Source organism: Hippocampus zosterae, chromosome 19 (assembly GCF_025434085.1).
Source record: "Hippocampus zosterae strain Florida chromosome 19, ASM2543408v3, whole genome shotgun sequence".
In the NCBI taxonomy this organism is placed as follows: Eukaryota; Metazoa; Chordata; class Actinopteri; order Syngnathiformes; family Syngnathidae; genus Hippocampus; species Hippocampus zosterae.
In genome coordinates, this window is record NC_067469.1 from 8,724,799 (window position 1) to 8,737,528 (window position 12,730).

Below are 12,730 nucleotides of genomic sequence, written 5' to 3' on the forward strand. Positions count from 1 at the left end.
GAAAAGAGAATAAGAGACGGGAGCAGAGATATTAAATAGATACACAAGGCATGACCTGTTTTTAATTTTTTTTTCTGTCTTCATTATTCAATAGTTTACATTTTTGGAGTTCCGTCACTTTCTGGCAATTCCACCTGAACAAAGTCAGCGTCAGAGAGGTCCTAATTTGATTTGACCTGACACCAGGGGGCGTGGGCAAAGCCAGTCGATCGCGATCGACCAGTAGCTCGCGTACTGGTCCCAAATGATCGCGAGAGGTGGAAATGGAAATGTTAAAAACAAACAAAAAAGGATTTGTGCGTCTCTGTAAGTGTCATTAATCTGACATATTTTTGTGTTAGTGTACACTGAAACCCAAGCATCCTATCAGTTTAATTTTCACACACACACAAAAAAAAATAGCAGGTCACCTATTGAACATTATATATATTATACATGAACACTTTGAGACAGTAATCCATGCCTTTGTCACATCCCAGCTCGATTACTGTAATGCCCTGTACTTTGGAGTCAGCCAGTCCTCCATTAAGCGCCTTCAGCTCGTCCAGAATGCCGCTGCTCGCCTCTTGACTAGTACTCGTAAGAGGGAGCATATAACTCCTACTCTGGCATCCCTTCATTGGCTCCCCATTCATTTTAGAGTTATTTTCAAGATCCTCCTCTTTGTTTTCAAATCTCTAAATAATCTCGCGCCACCTTACCTCTCTGAGCTCATCCGCCCCTACACACCTGCCCGGCGTCTCAGGTCTGTGGACCAGTCTTTGTTAGAAGTACCAAGAACTAAACCGAGGCTCAGAGGGGATCGAGCCTTTTCTGTTGCTGGTCCCTCTCTCTGGAATTACCTCCCACTGAACATTCGGCAAGCCTCCTCGCTGCCCATCTTTAAAGCCCTCCTCAAAACTCACTTGTATTCTTTGGCGTTCGACTCAGCAGGATTTGTCCTTGATTTTACTGTTTGGTGCTTTTCCACCACCTTTATTACCGATTCGTCTTACTGTTTATTGTGTATGTTAAATCGCTCCATGTACAGCACTTTGTATGCAGCGATGGCTGTTTGAAAGTGCTCTAGAAATACTGTTGACTTGACTTGACTTGACCTAAACCTACGGAAGTGCGTCATCCGCACCCCCGGAAGTTGTTCGCGCTCAGCTGTCTTTAATTGCAGGTTGCAATTAGACATGTTCCTCAGTATATTTTTTCATTATTATTAATATTATTACTCTCAATTAAAGTTTGTTTTATGTACAATTCACCGATGGCACCGGCAAAGAATGGAATCAGGAGAAGCATTTTAAAACGGTACAAGGACGTACATCATTTCTGCACCGTGCGCTGTGAAAGTTCGTCTCATGCCTCCACGTCGCGTCTTTACTAAGGTAGGCACTGATTTACCTTAATACAAACTATGGTATCTACTGTGTGGTTCATGTTCAGGGACTGTTATGGGTGCTGCTCATCATGACCATTTTGTATGTGCCTGATTATGCAAGTTTGCACACGGCTGCGAGTGTGGGTACGTGTAAGCGTGCAATTGCGGTAATTGGTCGATCGCGGGAGGTTGACTGGCTTGAAAAGTATATCGTCCGTCAAAAAAAAAAGTTTGGCAGCCCCGCCTTACACTAAACTTAGACTTAAAATTAGAAAGTCAATTCCATCATCACAACCCAATAATAGACATGAAGAGACTCCGCACGGTACTGTACTTTAAACCTTTCTGTTTATGCTCGTGTCAAAGTGAGATTACATGGTGTATTTGGATAGCAACGCCGATCTGTTTGGTGTGATCCGCTTCCCCGGCAATGGTAAGCGCTCAGTTTTTTTACACCCCTCAAAGACACAGTGAGTATAATTTACGGGCGCACCCTTGATGGATACGCGGGGGCATTGTCACATTGGAAAGCTCATAAAGCAGCAGCTGCTAATGCCTCACTGCCGGGAGGTCGCCCATGCGCGCTGTGTGTGAAATCCAGCGTGGTTAAAGACCCTTTGCCGCTCTTGGCCTTGCGGTCGGAGTGAACCGAGGCCCTCGTCACCTCGTATTCCTGACCTTGTCATCGCGTGCCGCTGGCAGCGGGCCGCGCTAACTAGGGGTCACCGGCGGGGCAAGTTTCCGGGGATGGACACGTGTTTGTGTGTACGTGATGGGGGGGGGGGGGGGGGGGGTGGTAGCCAAGACTGGTTCAAAACGTACCGCGTGCCAAGAATTGTCCCAATTTAGGGATGGACACTAAATCCATTTTCTTACTGGACCGAGACAATGTTCATCCCGCCCTTATCTCGAGTGGCGAGCCTCAAGTCTAGCCCCCGCGTCTCCACGAGGGGAGGTTGACGCCGGCCGTCTTAACCCGGCCGAAAAGCCCTCATCTCTTCTGTTTATCCATGTGTCTTTGCTTTGGCTCGGGCCCCGCGTTGTAGGCCACCGTAGTGCCGATCGGGGTCCGCTGGCCGGCGCCCCCCCCCCCCCCCCCCCCCCCCCTCCCCTCACCCCCTCCTGCCTAAGCTGTGCTTTCACTGCGGGGCTTAGCGCCTTCAGCCCTCGCCGCTTTATGAGCAGACAGCTGGGCTAATCTGTCGGTACTCCCCTTGTCTTCTTCGGTCCTGTCCGATTGCGTCTTTGGACTCCTTTGGTTCTGTGATTGAAGTGTACTTTACTACCCCTCTGGACTGGATTGTCGGGCTTGTTTGGATGGCTGTTAAAAAAAAAAGAACATCATTCACTTGTGAGTGTGTCGATTTTGAGGAAATTGAAGGTTGTTTGTCGTGGCGTGTGGGTTAGAGTAGCTTTGCGGCTAATGTAAAACCTACCCTGAAGATGCAAGTGCCTCTAAAATCTGTTTATTCATTCCACCGATTGCTGTCTGATGTCTACCAGTGCCTTTTATGAAATAGTAGCAACACTTACCGCTAAATCCCTTCAGACTTCACAGTTGGTCTTTTGGGAGCATGTCGGGGGGGTGAGTGAAGTCATCATTTTTTTCCCCTCTTCCCCACGAGTGGCTGCCTTCCACATCATCTCCATCTGCATTCTTTCCGTCTTCCATTTGCATCCATTTCAACCTCGCCATCCCCTCCTCCATTCCTCTTCCTCCTCCTCCTCCTCCTTGGCGCTGCCCTCTTCAGCTAAACTTAGAAGTGACAACAGTTGCGAGGTGACACCAAAGTTTAAATAAGACCAGAACAATAGCCCCTCTTCTTCACCCCCCCGCCTCATTACAGACCCCGATTGTTCTTTCCATCCACTCTCGCTCTTTTAGGGAGTTTGTTAGCTATGCTAATGAAAGCTGGTCTCGTGAAAGGTGATTTGATGCTCTTTTAGCATCCACTATAGAAAAGCATAGTCAATCATCAGAGATGGGGGGGGGGGGGCGGACTCGAGTCATCCGACTTGACTCGAGTCAGGATAACAAAAGTCCCAATCGTAGGGTCCCAAACGGGTCAGGCAGACAGTTTTAAATATCAGATATGGTCAATATTTACAATAAAAATATTCATGTGTGTGGGGAAAGCTGACCACTTTCGCGCGATTTGACCTCGTGGACTGCGACCTCTGGTCTTCAGATACATTCGGCAACAACCATTGGCGCATACTTGGAAGTCTCTGCTTGACTTTGCGTTTTTGAGATCGCGCCTTGGAACTGAATCTTTGTGTGTCGTTTGCTGTGTTGAGATTATCAGAGAATACAACCAAAAACTGTTAACTACATTCTTGTCTCTCTGAGTGGGTTCTGTCGCATATTAATAAAAAAATCTTTTAAGATTTGAAAAATCCTTAAGTGTGTAATTCTAACTCTTATATACAGTACAGTGGTACCTCTACTTACAAACGTCTCTTCATACGAAATATTCAAGTTACGAAACGCCTCAACAGAAAATTATTGCCTCTTGTTACAAAAGAAATACTAATGGTAAAAATTCAGTTTGGTCGGCTACTTGCAGCTTCGAGTTTCCCGAACGCTGCCCTGCCATTGGCTATTGCCTAGCATCTTCCTGGCACCCTATTGGCTCAGAGGGACCTCTACCATGTGTAGATCGATAAATAGAGACATATGTGTCTATACAGCGTCCTCGTCATTCACCTCTCGAACCTTGAGGCCTTCCGATAGTTTTACGTAAACCAGAAAAAGTGTTCACCAGTCGGGTGATAGCACGCAATGCTGATGTTTGCCTTGGACATTTTCGAAGGATTGTTAAAAGCCGACAAAAGCAAACGTCCTCGGATCAGTTCTTTCCATAACTCCAGGCAAAAAACACTTCTGAGAGAGAACGCGAACTAAAGAGGGCAAAAAAATGATGAGGACGCAGTTAAAAGTTAAATGACCATCATTTTTGATTCTTTCCTCTATTTTTTTTTTGTTTGTTTTACACGATGCACAACTCTGATTTATTGTGCAGTAATTGTAACATGTATTTGTTACATATTTTGATGCCTTTTTATGCTTTAAGAAACATTTATCTGAATTTTGGGGGGTGGCTTGGAACGAATTAGGGCATTTACATGGAAAACGCGTCTCAGAAAAATTAGTAGTTCAGACATTTCTTCCAAAACCAATTAATTTTGTAAGGAGAGGTACCACAGTATAGGAGTTACCTTAGTTAACCCTTTGAGGGACAGCGGTTACTACAGTGGACAGCTTATCACGTCATCGGGTTACAGGGCGCATGAAAGGGTTAATAATACACAAGGCCTTTTTAACCGGTCAAGTTTCACCGGAGTGATGCCTTACGTCGTTTTTGTCAGCACTGCTGGGAGGACAAGAAAACACACGTGTAAGACAAGACGCGGCGAGTTGAGTTAACTGGTGAGACATTCAATCAGTCAGTACGTCTGCAAATAGCCCCGGCTCCTTTGAGCCGTCGTCCAAGAGGAATTCGCTTTCTCCTTGGTGTATTGATAGTGCCCGTGCATTGTTTCCTACAGCAGCAGCACTCCTGCAATCAAAGGAAGTTGGCCTGCCAAGTATACAAATATTTTCCTTTGTCGTCCCCCACTATGTTTAGACGGCGCGTAAGAGTCGGTTCCACCCGGGCACGTGGCGATTTGCTCACGGATGGATGTCGGCTTGTTTATTTGTGAGTCTGACTTTATATTGGCGGTGATGCTGATTCATTTTTTTTTTTTTTTTTGTCGTTTTAGTGTGACTTTTTTTGAGAGGTCGTGCACAGTCCGGTTGTTGATGTGCCGGTATGCTATTTGATAGACAATATGCTAATTTCCCATAATCCGTTAACGCAGTATATTTATGCATAATATATTCATTCATTCATTCATCTTCCGAGCCGCTTGATCCTCACTAGGGTCGCGGGGGGTGCTGGAGCCTATCCCAGCTGTCTTTGGGCAGTAGGCGGGGGACACCCTGAATCGGTTGCCAGCCAATCGCAGGGCACACAGAAACGAACAACCATTCGCACTCACACTCACACCTAGGGACAATTTAGAGTGTTCAATCAGCCTGCCACGCATGTTTTTGGAATGTGGGAGGAAACCGGAGCACCCGGAGAAAACCCATGCAGGCCCGGGGAGAACATGCAAACTCCACACAGGGAGGCCGGAGCTGGAATCGAACCCGGTACCTCTGCACTGTGAAGCCACGTGCTAACCACTGGACTACCGGGCCTTCTATTCTATGCGCCTTATAATGCGGTGCGCCCTAAATATAATAAAAACTGACCCCTTAAAATGTGATCCAATTAAATTATCAGGTTGTTTCAGTGTAGCTGGTGTGCATTAGGAAGATTCTTGAGCCATTTGAAATGATTTGGGCCCCATGCTGGGCTGGACTTGAACCCCCTCAACACAGACCTTCAAAGGGCAAACCTTGGAGAAAAAAATTGCCCAAATGTCACCCCTCAAAACACATTTTTGGGTGACCACAATTTTTCGGTTGTGTATTTGGAAGGCTTTACGGCCATTTTAAGAGCACCCGTGATATTGATAAATGGACTAAATCGATCTCAGAACAGGGTCTGATGCCCATTTGGGGTCCTCAAAGTCCTGGTTGTCACGCCATTGAAATTGATTCAGGGAGGTATCCATGAAACAAATTTTCTGGGGCGTACCCACTGACTTACAAAACTGCTATTAAAAAGCATTAAATATGATGTCCAAAAGCACAAATTCAATAAAAACACCATTGGTAGGGTGCTGGTTTGCAGTTTCTGAGCTATGTTGCTACAGCTCTCAAAGGGGTCTGCATGGGCACTCCTGGGCCATTTCAATCACAGGTGTCAAACTCAAGGCCCGGGGGCCAGATGCGGCCTACCAGGTCAATTTAATTGGCCCGTGAAAGCAAATCATGAGTGTCAACTTGCTAAAATCCGTACCGAAATGTCAAATTGTCATGTGTCATAAATAACGTTGAGGTTTTGCAATAATTTTGTTACCCTGTTTACACTCAGTTGAACAATAATTGAACAAACTATTATAATTGACTTGGCTGATTTCCAAACTAGTAATATATTCATTTGTTGTGTACAAGTGTTAATTTTGTGGTTTTCACTGTCATAGACACAACTCAAAATTGGCCCGCCACTAAAATGAGTTTGACACCCCTGACTTAGAGAGAAAAAAGCAGAGGATATGCAGATTTGCCCGTTCCTCCAAAAACTTCAACAATGTCCCATAATTGACACCGCTTAAAAAGAAAAAAGACTGCTATGCTAGTTTCGGGTTGTCATAAGTTCCCCTTCTTCAGAATAATTCGGGGCTGCGTTGGCTGCAAACCCTTTTTTTGTTTCATGCAGCCTGCAGTGTGCTTCACATGTACTCGAGCGTACCTCTCACACGCCCACGGGCACACACATTAGTCATCCACCACATGAGCAAAAAAAATAAAAAATATGAGAGAAGCAGGTTCGGAGGCCCCGTGGCCAAGTGGTGGCGCGGAGGCATCATTGGTCACTTGGAGTCCGTCCGTGACTCACCAAGGGCACAATGGAATTAGTGCCATCCTCCCCGATGTGACAGCTTGCTCTGGCTAAATGGTGTAATCATCTACCGCTCCTCTCACAAACGTCCAACAGCAGATACACACAAACGCACACACGCCTCCCTTTTGCCCTCCCCATACCAACTGGCACCGATAACATTGTCTTAAGCTATAAAAAAGATTTCTCACTTCCCTCACATCCCTCCTCCCTCCATTGCGGTAATTATTGAATTAATGCAGATGGAGGGAGACATCTGCATGTTAAAGTGTTGGCCTCTCTCTTATGCACAGCAGATGTTCTGCTGTCATTTACTCAAATTATGCTGCATGGATACACGAAGGGAGCACGGGAGCTAGAGGGAGAAAGTTACTTCCCAAGGCCACGTTGTCTCACGGTCGGCGTCGACGGCGGCCATATTCATGTTGCACTTGTTCTTCAGGTAACCGGACATGCTCTTTTTCACTTGAGATGTCGTCTTCACAGTTTAGAGAACCGACTGTAGATCGACATTGTTCCTTTTTACAATGTACAGCGAAACCCAGTTTATCGTGGGGACTCGCCTGTCCATCCATCCATTCATCCATCCGCTACTGTTTATCAGGGGTTGTGTCATGAGGGCAAGCCCTGACTTCCCTCTCCCGAGCCACTTCTTCCAGCTACTCTTGGGGGATAACGAGGCGTTCCCAGGCCAGCTGGACGACATAGTCTCTCCAGCGTGTCCTGGGTCGTCCCCGGGGCCTCCTGCTGGTGTGGTATGCCCGGAACACCTCAACAGGGAGGTGTCCAGGAAACATCCGAATCAGATGCCCAAACCACCTCATCTGGCTCCTCTCGATGTGGAGAAGCGGCTCAGCTCTGAACTCCTTCCGGATGACCGAGCTTCTCACCTTATCTTAAAAGGAGAGCCTGCACCGATCGCTTTTCGCAGCAAGGCTCAAAAATAATAAAGTTGACCTGAAAAGCAGACGTCACCACAGGACAAGGCACTATGTCCTCTTGAAGATTATCTGTTGATTATTTTAAAGCCAGTTTGAGATGCGGAAGAGAGTCCATGTACAAGTGCGTCCCTGACCTTCTCCTTGGGATTATGCCCCAGGTTGGTTTGGCCTCGTATCTCCGGATTACGTTTGATAAAAAAAAAACCCAAAAACATTCTTGTATTATTTTTTTTCGGTGCTTATTGTATTAATACTGTCCGACGGTTCGCCCTCTCAAAGCTCAGTCCCTGGGCCTGCTTTAAAGTAATCTTCTTCCACTTGAGCTTTTAAAATGTTTTAGGGAGGCGGTCTATCTCTGTGTTCTTTACTCCTTCATTTTACGTACCCGCTTGCTTCAATCAATCGATTAGGAATCCAAAATGAAGATGCAGATTTGCATATGATACTTGACACAACCAAAACATTTCAATGCCGACCTCACGGCATTATTTGTCTTAATGAGCTTCGACGTCACGCCTCGCTCAGACATCTGCATGGTCAAGAGAACACCTGATTTCACTTCCCCTTTCCCCCTAGCTCAGTTTTAAAAGGAAATCAAGGCTCGGGGCTCCAACCACCAAGTGTCAAGACTTCCTTTTAATAACCAAGCTTGTATTTAGTGTGCACACGAAAACAGTCATGAAGGAAGTAGCACCTTTACCGCGCTAACACAGTATTTTCTCTTTTTGGTGGATGGGAAAAAAAAGAGAAAAAATTAGCATTCATGAGGATAAACGTTAGCGAGATCTAGCTAGGGGGCTATTCATGGTGATATTATATAGATGATTGCTAATTTCTATCCAAGACCGTAGAATTATGTTAGTCTGCAGTGTCTCTCTCTCACACACACACACACACACGCATACAAACATCTTCCCGCTCCCCTACAGTATACCCAGTAGAGTCCGCGCAACTTCCTTCTATTCTCTAACCAAAAGCCTGCAAGCCAACAGATGCTTTCTCGTTATCGCAGCCAGTTATCACTCTTAACTCCTTCTGATGAGACTTTCCTTTCTGACCCAGATGTTAAGGAGTTCAATTTATCAGATGCACCGCAAGAGCAGACTGGCGGCGGGGAGGAGGTGGGATGAGTGAGCAATGAAAATACCCGCAGGCTTGAGAGATGAGATGTCATATGCCATTTTTTGTGTGTGTGTGTGTTTGGTTTCTGGAGCAGCGGTAGCACAGTAAGGAGCTCAGCGTCTAAAGAGGCTTTGGTATAGGCGGGAAAGATGCGCCATATTACGGCGCGGACAGAAACCTGCTTGATTAATGGGTCAGGATAATCACCTCATCAAATCACTCTCACTTATTAAATCTTGTTTAATATCATAATGAGGGCCCTCCTGAGCTGCTTTGGTAAATTCCCACCCCTCCTCCTCTTTCTCTTCCTCGTCTCTGCCCGGCCCTTTCCGATTTAACAGGAAGAAGGGTGATGCCAAGCCATTCTATTCAATGGTTTTCTCATCTCAGGTTTACATTTGCTCTACTCTGATAGCCGCAAGGAATTGCACACACGCACACAAAATCCTCTTTATCATAGCACAACAAGGGCTAGAAGCACTTCGAACCTGAGCCCGAGTGTGTTTATTCAATCGCTTATTTATGATAGATGACGCGCGAGATTGTATGATCATAAATCAGAGTACGTGCGGTTCACGACCTTCTTGAAGCGTGATAGCACTTGCCAAGACTTTGGTTCACTGGACTTTATGGAAACACTTGAGGTTGAAGCAATATCCAACCTGTCTCCTTTGCGGATGATTTGTGTCCTCCATCCACAGTATCCCAACATCGGCGTTACTTCTCGGATGGGGCTTTCATTTCCTTGACGTGACCTTCAGCAGCAATTCTGCTAACCAGATGATCATCCTCGGGAGAAAACAGCGCAGTGTTGTCAAATTTACCGCGTCCCATTTCTCACGGTCAACGGCTGTGACTGGCAGTGCTTTTCAAGAGACAGAAGAGCAGTTTTTCTGTCCGGCTGGATTACCCAGAACATTTGTGATGTCGGATTTCGTTGAGGTGGGATTAGAGGACTTGGTTCTCAAGTTTGGGTTTGACAGGTACCCTAAAGATGCATTGATTGATTTTCTTGGGAGAAAACGTAGTACAGGCGGCTCGGTGTACCATGAACTGGTCACCACTGAATCACATTTCAGGAATACTTGCAGTCTTACGAACTTGATGGATTTTGGGCTATGGGCTATCCATCCATCCTTTGACTCAGTTACAGTCCCCACTTGTCACCAAGGCCATCGTACCCTGATGGTGCTTTTCAAGTTGAGGGTTGTCTGTAGCTTCACCCCAAATTCGGGAAAGGACAAATGGATTTACGATCTCTTCTGATCGATAACTTGGCAGGGAAGCCGCTAACTGCTCCCACCACCGAGCAAACTAACCCTATGGCTGAAATCAAACCTTCGTCATCCCCGAAGACTGGCACTCGATGGCAACAAATGGCTCAAGGTGACCACTCTAGGGTTTGCATCTTTTGCCCGCCCAACCCCCCCACACCCCTCCGAGTGCCTCCCATTTTTGTTGCCTTTATCACCGAGCAGCTGTCGTGTACCTGGACTTCACGAGTGGCGTCGTCGTGGCAGGCCGTCTCCCCTGAGGCTTTGGATACTGGCGTGAATCAATTCTTCAAGATGACTGTCTGCATGCCGTGGTCCATGGACAAGCCCTGAGTGAAGGGCTTAAGGGGCTCTGGAACTGGAATGCTCTTTGATGGAACTGGCCGGAGAATGAGGAGGGAGGGGAGGAAAGGAAAATACAGGGGGTGGAGGGGGGGGGGGAGATGGTCCTTTTGTTGTGCCAAGGAATGCCCTTGATGGAGATAACGGGGCATTGTTTGTATGTCCGTGAACTCTTTTCGGACTTGGGGTATTAGGGATGATCTACCGCCCCGGGGCCCACGATCATCTTAGTGTCTTGGCTATTTTTGCCCAGCCTCAAGTATCTCGTTGCAGTTAACCCGCAATGAAAACCTCCGGAGACGCGACATGTGCGGGGAGCTTAGCGCCAAGGTGAGAAGATCGGGGGCAGTTGTCATGCGTCTGAGAGGAGACGCCGTCACAAACTGGGGGGGATTGATTTGCAGTGTGCAGGAAACGGTCCATCTACGTGATGTCCGCGAACTCATTCACTCCCAAAGACGTTTTTAAACGTCTTTTCAGACTCTAGAATTGGCTGGTACTGAATGAGTCTGAATGAACCAGAGACGGTGAAGATCCTAAAGCATGACAAAAAGCCCAACTGATAGCACAAAGCTAACCTCCCTCACATTGTGTCCCTCCCTTCTTTCTTCACACATCACATTTGAAAAACAATGCCCACCCCGCCTCCTTTTCCACCCCACCTTGGAGAAGGCGAGTTTATTCATAGTTCAGAGCTAAGTGCTTGGGGCGAGCAGGATGAGAAGGTTAAGAATGAGTGGAGTTAGTGGCGCGAGCCCGGCTGCCGCAGCCACGGCGGTAGCGCCGTCTTTTTGGGAGAATGAGCCTTGCGCTCATCCCATGTCTGTATCCATTTCATGACAAATGAAATACCACAAGCCCCAGCCAGAAACAATGGCTTGTTTGGCTGGCTGGAGGCCCCGTGGGGGCGGGGGCAGGGGGGGGGGTGTAAGACTGGCTTCCAGCCCCTGCAGCTGTCCCGGTTGTCACTCCTTGTCTTAAGGCTCACTCCTGACTCAACGCTCTCCAGGCCGCGGATCAAGGGGATGTGTGTCGGCGCAAGTGTTTGCGGATGTGCGCGAATGGCTGGCTGGCGCGCACATCCGCAAAGTCCCCAGGAGATACGGCAAGGCGATTCTCCGCACTTGGCGGCATCTGCAAAAAAACCAAAACAGCCTCAGACACAAAAGGCAACGCTGTTAAGACCCCTTTCGTTGACTCCAGGCATGAGGTCATCTGCCTTGGTTTAGCAGCCTTTGTCCCACCGCCTGATTGACAAGGAAGGGTGTGATGTCAGTGACAATTGTGGGTCGCAGAGATCCGCGGAGGGCGGATATGTCGCCGGTAAAAATATATTCATGATTATTTGCTGAGGTTGATTTCAAGCCGTGCACTTGCAAGTGTCTCCTTTCTTATAGTGAAATCCCAAATTATTATGTCCTTTTGTTGTGCTGTTCATATTTTAGTCAGACGGTAGACTTTAGCCGGTTGATTTTTTTGGGGGGTGGGGAGGATGCACTTGGAACGGATTAGGGCATTTACATGGGAAATGCGTCTCTACTCACAAAAATTTCTAGTTAAGAAATTTCTTCCGGAATCAATTAATTTCGTAAGTAGAGGTACCATTGTATCTGGACTGTCAATTGCATCCAAACGCATTCCCGTCCGAGCCCGATCACAGTTCCCAACCTCCTCCTTTGAGTGCGACTCCTTTAATCTGTTCTGCATAACAGGTGGTAAAACATTTAATACTCGGCCCGCTCGCCTTTGTATGTGTGTGAAGGGGCTGAAGGAGGAGGACAAATCTCTTCCTGTCTCTCCTTTTTTGTTTTTTTGTCCACCCATTATGTCTCCGAGATTAGCCTTTGCTCAAATGCCTTCTGTTCAACTAAAGTAATTAAAACATTCGAATTATGGGATTATGAACTGCTTGCGAATTAATCCAGTCCTCAATGCCCCCCAACCACCTTGCCAAATGGGTCAATAGGAAATATAATGGGCCTCTGTGATTTCTGATTCGGGGGGCCGATGGAAGAGGCAAAGAATGCCAATAATGGCTATTAAAAGCGAGAGTGTCCTGGAGGGAGCCGTGGAAAGAGAGACACAAATCCCAGACCAGCTTTGCCCCGAGTGCCATCTGTCTTGGAC